Source organism: Acipenser ruthenus, chromosome 9 (assembly GCF_902713425.1).
Source record: "Acipenser ruthenus chromosome 9, fAciRut3.2 maternal haplotype, whole genome shotgun sequence".
Classification (NCBI taxonomy): Eukaryota; Metazoa; Chordata; class Actinopteri; order Acipenseriformes; family Acipenseridae; genus Acipenser; species Acipenser ruthenus.
Genome location: NC_081197.1, coordinates 29,578,929 through 29,585,048, shown reverse-complemented (window position 1 = coordinate 29,585,048; position 6,120 = coordinate 29,578,929). Strand labels below are relative to the sequence as shown.

General features: G+C 36.9%; 1 long non-coding RNA gene across 1 annotated transcript; it reads right to left on the bottom strand.

Annotated features, from left to right (window-relative positions):
- Positions 1-280: 280 nt before the first annotated feature.
- On the bottom strand, positions 281-3,120 carry LOC131737989 (uncharacterized). Its single transcript, XR_009329553.1, has 3 exons — positions 2,985-3,120; positions 855-1,018; positions 281-543 (listed from the first exon to the last, which is right to left on the bottom strand). It is a non-coding gene; the product is annotated as an uncharacterized LOC131737989 (long non-coding RNA).
- Positions 3,121-6,120: the final 3,000 nt, after the last annotated feature.

Genomic DNA, 6,120 nt, shown 5'->3' with positions numbered 1-6,120 from the left:
GCTGGGATGTTATTTGCTTAATTAACACATGAGCCACACCAGTGTGGGAGCCCTTGCTTTCAATATACTTGGTGTCCCTCATTTACCCAGGTGTTTCCATTTTTTTGTTCACTACCTGTATATATATATATATGTGTGTGTGTGTGTGTGTGTGTGTTGGTTTCTATTAGTGAGTAATTACATAAAAGCAACTGTTTTCAATTAATATAAAACAAGACATTTTCAATTCTTTCAATCTTCACAAAACTTTTATTAACTTCTTTTAACAATTCAGTTCAAAATTAAAAATGAAGCATTAAGGTGTCCATGAAAGTTTTAAAATAAAAATAATAAAGAAAGAAATTAAGAACACAGGTTACTGAAAAAGTGGACATTTTCATATTCAAATGTCAATTTGCTCCTGCTGCTGCTTCCTCATTGCCTTCAGGAGGTGCTCCTTCCTCCCCACCGCCCTATCGCGTACATTTCGATGCCACAGCATGGCCACTGTCTCTATTTCTGAGTCCTGCGCTTTCTTTGTGAGATGATTTCTGTGTACAGCATCTGAAATATCAGTTTAACAATCTTGTTAAATAGACTAATGTTGCCCCCTAACATAGTTCTAACATTTATCTAAACAGTTATAAAAGACTTTCTTTTTAGAACACAATTAATACATCTCAGAATATATATTTTTTTATTATCAAGTATTCGGATGATTCTATATTTCCATCATAATACTCTTTTAACACTTATTTAATATATTATGCTGATGTACTACTTATCTTCTTTCTTTGACATGCAATGAAGAAAGATGAAATATTTCTAAGTAATTTAAAGGTTTCACACCGGTACAGTGTTTTTATGTAACTTACCAACCACCACATATTGAAGTTTGAAGTCATAAAATGACCTTTTGCTTCCCAGGCCTTTCCAGTTGAACTTGGTTGCCAATTCACTGCCAAGTAAGGCAGCCATTATTCTGCGGGCAGGAGTGGGTGCATCCACCCCACCAATGGTTCCAAGGAAGGCAATCTGACTAAATAAAAAGGAAAATAAAAACCTTACACACACATGCATTGTTAACTGTAGATTCAGCTTAACCCAAAGACAGCCTGAATCACTTGATGGGAAATAAAATTGTTTAATGTGTTATATATTATTATTATTATTATTATTATTATTATTATTATTTGTTTATTTAGCAGACACCTTTATCCAAGACAACCTACAGAGACTAGGGTGTATGAACTATGCATCAGCTGCAGAGTCACTTACAACTACGCCTCACCCGAAAGACGGAGCACAAGGAGGTTAAGTGACTTGCTGAGGGTCACACAATGAGTCAGTGGCTGAGGTGGGATTTGAACTGGAGACCTGGTTACAAGCCCTTTTCTTTAACCACTGGACCACACAACCAAAGTCATTGTATTTATCTTGCTCTTAATTGTATTATTACTTGTACTGTGATACTTGAAATGTATTTGCTTACGATTGTAAGTTGCCTTGGATAAGGGCATCTGCTAAGAAATAAATAATAATAATATGTACAATAGTTGCATTAAATAAAAGATGGATGGTATTACACCAAATGCAACAAATCAGTTGCAGGTTGAACACCAATTTGATGCTGAACGGATGCAATCTGGTGAAGGAAAGTTGTTGTGATTTCAAAACTAAACAGGTGCTGCAAATGAATAACCACATAAACTCTGAAGATTCACTTACATGCCTGTGATATGACCAAAAAAAACAAACAAAAACAAAAAACACACAAACAAAGCGATCTGTATCCAAAATAATAAAATTATTTTAATTTCTATAAATGCTTGCTTCAGTATGTCATCATATCACTACATAAACACAGACATGGGGCTCCTGAGTGGCTCATCCAGTAAAGGCCTCTGCTCAGAGTGCAGGGTGAGCTCTCAAATCCAGGCTATGCCAGTTGCCGACTGTGGCCAAGAGTTCCCTGGCAGGGATTTTGCACAATTGGTGCAGGGTTGGATAGTGTGGAGCGAGCTAGGAGATTATTGGGTTGCCGAATTAGAATGACCCCTGTCGATAGCTGGCTGTTATCACTAAGCAGTGTGCCAGTCCTCCAATAGACGCTAAAGCTCTGCTGTTTGTGTTAGAATTGCATTGTGAAAATAAGCATATGGCTTGGCAATGCACATGTTTAGGAGGATGCAAGTGTGCTGTCTCTCCCATGTCGGCATGGTGACCGCAGCTGTAACTAGAGTTGAATAGCAATTGCTGATTTCAAAATTGGGGGGTAGAAAAGGGGAAAAATAACTGGTGATTAAAAAAAGTTAAAAGAAAGACATAAAATATGCCAGCACTGCAGTTATAGCTCGCAGCCTACAGTACCTAAAACCTTTTAACCTCCATGAACTGTAAATCAGGAATAAGATATGGCCTTAAATTTAAGAAAGCAATGTTGCTGCATAATCTGCTTAAAAGAAAATACTGTATTTCAAACCTAAAATACTACGCTACAGCAGTCAATCAAGCCCCTCAAAAAATTCAGATATACCGGTACTTATAAAAAAATGTTGTCCATTAATGTATGGATCAGAATTTAAATTTAGGTATGTAAAAATAATTTCCCCATGAAAACTGCTTTCTGTTCAACACCAATATAATGCAAATGAATAAAAACAAAAGCAGTTTGCCTCTGTGACTTCATTAAGGACATTCTCCTGAACAAACTGATATGCAGCATGCCGGTACATTTTAGCTTTGTCATTCACATCTTGCATCACAGAGCTAGCTGCCTCCCATAAGTACAACACACATATGGAGCTTGGTGAACTGTCAATATTTACAAAAAAAATAAAAAAACTGAAGGGAAAGCCTGCAATGAACACTGGAAGCGATCATTGGGTAGCTTGGGTATGCTTCTCTTACACTACGTGTTTTATAAACTACTAATGTTAACATTATGCAACCATTCAGATACACGCTGTCAATAAAATAAAATAAAACAGCCATACAGACCTTACCTCTCAATCTTACTCTCTCACGTGTCAACAAAGCAATGTCCAATTTACCCCCTTGTGCAATTCAGCTATTTGACCCAAAAGAGAAAGAAGAGGTGAACGCTGATAATAGGTATCTGTTAATCATGATGTATGCCTTTTATGATTGGTGGAGTGGCCCGTTTGAGATAGGCAATAGTAATCTGTCAATCAGTAAAGTTGTGAGCTCAAGTAAACTATTACATGTGTAGGTAGGCTCAACGTTCCTTTAATTCAATTATTATCATTATTATTATTACAATGTATTTATTTGGCAGACGCCTTTATCCAAGGCGACTTACAGGTGTTACAGGTTTGCAATCCAAAAATCTATATTTAAATACAGTATATGTACAGTCGTTACGATGTCGCCAGACTTCATTCAAAAATCACCAGGCGTGGCGGAGATATCTAGAAAAACTTTGGAAAAACTGTTAACATCCAATACAGCTTATACCGTATAATTTTTCTTACAATTGTCTTTATTTTTATTTGTATTATTTCCACACAAACAATACCATATGAGCAAAAGTTGTTAGGTAAATGATTTGTCGCCATTTTTGTCATTTATTTATTTGTTTATTAATTTATAACTGCTGGTAATCAGTGTGGCCTGTACTGCCCCAGCATAGGCCCAGCCATGGCAGCTGTAGGCTGCTACACCGGAGTTGGGCCAGTACAAGTTTTACATTGGCAGAACATGGCCATAGTGCCCACTGTATGCCAGCATGGGCCCAATGTGTATATGTTTGCCGGTAAGCAAGGCTTTGCATGTTTTGCAAACATATGTGATTACTGTATATGTAAGAGTGGGAGACCTGCTCTCATATCACCCTACCACACACGCACACACACATCATTTTCTGTGTTTCCTTTAGCAAACTATTTTTGCAGAAAGAGTAAATCAAAATGTAAAATGTTAATTTTGTGGTTGTTGTAAAGAGTAAGAGTAAATTAATGTCTGAATCTACTGTAATGTCATTCAGTGGAGTTTTACTATCCCAGTGGAAGACAGGATTTCTACAGTTTTCATACCAGAAAATCCAAATCACTGTATGAAGCTCCTTGTGGATAGCCACGCCTACCTCTCGTGGGGTGGACATCAGTTTGCATCTATACAATATTATATATAAACATGTGTTTATTAAGGGCTGGTTACATGATGCGATGCTGAAGGCACTGTACATATGTTTGAAATTACATTGTGTAACATAGCAGGCAATGTGGTATGCAAGATTTTCAGAGACAAACATACAATATCCAGTCATATTAGGATATCTAGTAATATTACTGAGATAAAGTGAGGGCTGCAGCCTCAGATTCCTCCACAAAGCAAAGCACAATATAGTAGTCGTAGTGGCAGTATGTGTAATAGTCCTCTATTTTATGGTTTATGTAAATCCATTACATTACAGGATGGAATATGGGTGACCTTTGTAAACAGTAATGAAGTGTCCTGTCTGCAAAAGAAAATAACTGGTCACTCATTCTGCACTCGCATTCACATGCTTGTGTTTATGCTGTTCTTTACTGAAAATAAGTAGTAAACTGCTCAAGCGCAGCGACATAGACCAGAAGCCAAGACCATGACAAATTAAGTTTTTGCATGAATCTGGCAAAAGCATTTCCTTGATGGATTAATTGAATTCATGTTCAGTAAACCCCTGTTACCAAATGAAAATGTTTCATGAAATGTTAATTAAAGAGATGAGTTTAAGGGAAAAAAGGATTGCATACTGTAGCTCAAGTGTTTTCAAATGAACATGGGGCCAAATATTCAGCGATTTTGCCAATGTATGCAACTTGTATCTTGTATATATTCACAAGTCTGTGAAATTCAAGAGATGCAGGGAAATTACTAATATCGCAACACTGCGGAAATTAATAGATTTAAGTAAATCTGAACAGGACATGTTTTACAAGTCAGGACTATACCCAACAGACGCAGATGTATTTGCTTACGAGGTGAGACAATGGTTCAAAGTATTCAAAAGCATAGAGGGGACAACTTTGCTAAATAGAGATTATAATTATAATAACCAAGGGAATACGCTGATGCAATAGTCTACATATTAAAAATGAGTAAAAAACATGATATGAGCAGAACTGAGGGGGAAAAGGACTGGATTGAGGGGGAACAATCCTTGTAACTGCCCTTGCGAAACACACCTCTTTTGAATATCCAGCCCATGGCGGTTCAAATATTAACAATTTCCGTAACACTTTCCCAGTTCAGCCATGCCCACTAGACTTTGTCATAGTTAACACTAATGTGGATTTGTCTTAAGACAGTAATATAGATGGCAGACAATCTAACATGTTGTGACCTTTACTTAAAGAGCCAGTGTCACGTCAATACCTGTAAGGTGTATTGGACTTTGCTGTTCTGTGTTTTCTGTCTTCCCACACCCCTTGCAAGAACTTGCAGTACTTTTTTGGCACTATGAACTGCTTTGAGAAACTCCAGTCTGTACCAAAGTTTGGTGCTATTGTTTTAATTTTTCATTGCAGTCCAATTAGCATCTTGATTATTTCGGGCACAGTGCACACCAAATAAGTCAGTAGATGCTCCTTTTATTCTCAATTGAGAGTTCCCCCTGAGTGAATTTCCACAGACAATTGCTGCACAGGTTGCTGTTATAAGTCTGCCTGGCATCACCTGCAGTCGTGTCATCTGGGATGAATGAACTCAATTTCTGTTGGTTTTAGATATATTTTATTTTTTGTATACACTGTATGCTGTATACTGTATATGTAGCTGTATACACCATTAAAATATATTTTTAAAATGATCGGAAAACGGCTACTGCAACAGCAATTGTATTCAGTAAAATAAAAACCAAGACCACTCTGGTTGTGCGTTATAGTGAGGTTTGTGGATAATTGTAGCCTAGAATTATTGGAAATGTGTCAAGATGTGAAGTGTGTTGGGAAAATAAATGTTAAAAGATATAAATAATACATACAGACATGTACTGTATGTTTGTGCATTTGTCCATAAAATGCATTCCTCTGTGTTTTTTTTCAATTTAGCCTGCAGGAATAAATAAATCAAGACACTCCCAGTACATTCTCCCCAACTCATTCTCTGGTTGAAGCAGCTGCAGTCTGTTTTTAACAG